The sequence below is a fragment of the Dama dama genome, chromosome 14 (genome assembly GCF_033118175.1).
Source record: "Dama dama isolate Ldn47 chromosome 14, ASM3311817v1, whole genome shotgun sequence".
Classification (NCBI taxonomy): Eukaryota; Metazoa; Chordata; class Mammalia; order Artiodactyla; family Cervidae; genus Dama; species Dama dama.
The window spans coordinates 36,404,325-36,408,071 of NC_083694.1; positions in this window are offsets into that span (position 1 = coordinate 36,404,325).

The window sequence follows — 3,747 nt, forward strand, 5'->3', positions numbered from 1 at the left end:
AAAGTCACTCAGTCGTGTCTGACTCTTTGTGACCCCATGGACTATACAGTCCATGGAGTTCTCCAGACCAGGATACTGGGGTGGGTAGCCATTCCCTTCTCCAGGGGATCTTCCCAACCCTGGGGTTGAACCCAAGCCTCCTGCATTGTAGGTAGATTATTTACCAGCTGAGCCACCAGGGAAGCCCGAATCAGGTTAGCCAGATGGTATTTCAAGTAAGTTACGCTATGAAGTTAAGGCAACAGGTAACACATACTGAATAAGCCAAAAAGTGCTTAATTTTGTTTTCTATGAAATAGTTTATTTTACTGTTTACTATGGAGGGGCTACAAATATGTATCTGACAGGAACACCGAGGACTAACATTTGCAACACTGGTGAAAATGGATATGAAGACTTGAGAGTCTACAGCAAAGGGTGCACGCCATTTACATTGGCTCATCTCCCACCGTACATCTGAAAACATCAAAGGCACTTATCAAAATGATTAAATAAAGGAGTGTGGAATTTAAAACAATGACATACCCCAGGCATAAGATCAAGTGCTTGAGTTTTCTTAAGAGTTTGAGTTCTGACATTTGACTGATTTATGCAATTTACTTTGTAGCCCTAAAATATTTAATAGACGGTCTGATTTCAAGACCTTTTCAAATGAAAAGAACCTAATGAAACAATGTAAAATCAAAATTTTTCTTTACCCATTATAAAAGAGCACTACAATCTCCTGGTAAAGGCAGAAGACCCACAGTTATGGCAGTCATGTCACCTCTGCAGGGAGGACCATGGGCGTTGACGCTTTATGAACGGGCACACCGGTGTGTCTGTGATTTCCTAGGCACACTTATCTAGCCAGGTGCACGGCACTGGGCTGGGTGCTGTGGGGACACAAGCACGATGTGATCTGTGTTTTCTCAAGCTTGTGTTTATCCCCTTCAATTGGGTTGGTCATGCTTTCCCTTCAATTCCTACTGACCTGTTCCAAGCAGCTTCTTAAAACAGGAGCCAGAATAAAAAGATTGTGTCCCCTATGGCTCCATTTGTCTACAGTATGGGAAGAACAGTGGATGAATTGAGAAGTAGGGCACCTTCCAGCTCCTTCTGACTCAGTATCTTCACACAGCCTTGTGGCAACTTCCTACACAAATATGAGTACTCTACTGCATTCTAAAACAAAAGTGTATAAATGCATTTGGACTGATTTATGTTCTAACTCCTCACTCACAGAAAAATAAAACTGACTTCAATGAGTCCAATCACATTTCCACATGAAAACACACAATCAGACTGAGAGTTGGTTTTCCTAGACTTAGGAATACTGACTCAATACAGTTAGCTTCTAATGGCACTCATTCTCAACATGAGAAAACAATTTCTAGCATATTTTTTAATCATAGTATGCATACACATAAGTGTAGAGAGTGTGGATAAAAAGGCTGACAGGCCATCTAGCATGTTTAAGAGTGTACTGATAATGAGAAATTTCAATTTTTTTCCTTCTCAGTTTGTACATGTATAATCATTTCCAGGATACCCACGTGTCATACAAAATTGAAAGATGCCCAATTCTGCTATAAAAAAATGCTAAAGTTATAATTTTTTAATGCAGAGTGACTGCACATAAAGACTATATAGAAGCCACCCACAGGAGTGCTAACAGAAGGTATTTCTGAATTTGACGTGTACTATTACCCATCCTCCATTTTATAATGTTCCATTCTCAATACTGAACTTCTCTTTAGTCAAGAAATCCCCAAGTTTATAAAAACCTGAGGGTGATTTCCAGTGAGATTTATCAGGACAGAGGAGCAAAAAGACCACAGGTATTACTGGATCATATCTGTAGGAAAAACTAATTAATTAGCATTATCACAAAACTACTGTAGGGCAACAGGTTTCAGTAGTTAAACATAAATCACAAGGGTCTGTTTCCAGCATTATAAAAGGGGTGACCTGATTTCACTGGGGTATCAACTAGTATTTACAAAGCTACTTAGAATTTTTCTCTTGCTCTTCATTGTTGTTAAGTAATGAGAATTTTGATGATGGGGAAACTTCATTTTTCAAGTGTAGGATGATCTGAGCTGAATGAGAAAAAGAATGATTAAGGGAGGGAAGGAAGGCAGGCCTGGCATCAATTTGAACACATTTTTCTTTTTCCTAAGGCGTGTGTCTCCAAGGTTATGATAATAAAGTCATAAACATGTCAGTCACTTTAAGGGTCTTAGTACTAATGAAGACTGAGAAGGATGAAATGATAAACTGAGCTACCACTAAACAGGCTACCACTAGTACAAATCCCTAAGAGTAACATATCCACCACCAGTATTCTCAGCAGCAATATATTTAAATACAAAGAGAACTACATATATATGATATTACCATATAAATATTTCCTTTTATTTTTTCATTGTTAAAATTTTTAAAAATTGTTTTTATTTCTTTAAAAGCATACTTTATTAAAGAAACACTGGAAATGTGGATTCTTTTTGAGAAATAATCATCTTTACTGATAGATGATATGAAGAAACCAAATTTCTATACTAACCAATAGAAAATTAACCACTGGTGAGTCTAGTTCCAATCCCAAATGAAGGACACACAAAATAAACATGTTAGGACTGATTCTGTACACTCAGTTAAAACAGTTCCATTCCTGAACTATATTAGCTACTGAAATTCTAAAAAGGCTCATTTTACTGGGTATCCTCTTTTGTCAAAGGGTTTAGTATTTACTATGTTATTTACAGTAACTGACATTTACAAAGGATGGAGAAACCAGAGAACACACTCCATAGTATGTAAGACCTTTACCTCTTTTTAAATGTTCTTAGTGGACTATAATGCTAAGCAAATATATTTAGACCTTCTTAACTTGCAGGTGTATTGAATATCTCTTAATCTGCTTTCTCCCTTCAAATGTCTTTTCATTCTAAAGAGAACATTTTTGTATCTTAGTACTAATTCTGTAGAATTAAAAAAAAAAAAGATCCTATGTTTCATACATTTTGAATGAAAACAACCAAAGAAATAAACCCTATATGGACTATTTTTTTTCCTATTTAAATACTGCTACTTTCTATTAACCCTATTTCAAATTTAGAGTTACATATACATTGTGAAGACGTCCATGTACACAAGTCTCTATAGAACCTCCAATTTTATTATAAAACTTCCTCACACACACACTAGAGAACTATATTTTCACTTTCACATGTTTAAACAACCCAAGAAGGTTGGCACATTTTAAAGTTAACACTTTTTATCATTATAAAAACAGACTGAGATTACTGGTGACCCTAGCATTTGGTTACTGACTGACTGATTAACTAGGCTCCTGACTTCTTATTATTACTGGCTAATTTCACATTTGATTTTATGTATAACCTGCATTTCCCAGGAGATAATCAGGGAATGCAAAAATCAAAAATCCTAAGCAGGTAATTTTGCTACTTTAAGCATTTCTGGTAAAATAGCTAGTTGAAGTTAAAGAGGAAAGCTACTAATAAACAGAAAATTAGGGGGACAAGTTACCTGTGGATTTCATTACTCACATTACTCACATTATTGGAGGCTAACTGAAAACAGACCGGACCATGACTTTTAGCTGTATGTTTGGCATTTTCAAATACTCCAATGATGCTCTTCAATAATTTTATTACCTCCAATTTATGATGCCATACTACGCTTTTCACACTTTAAATTTCCCATTTCCATAATCCAAATGTCAAAAAATTACTACACATTCCC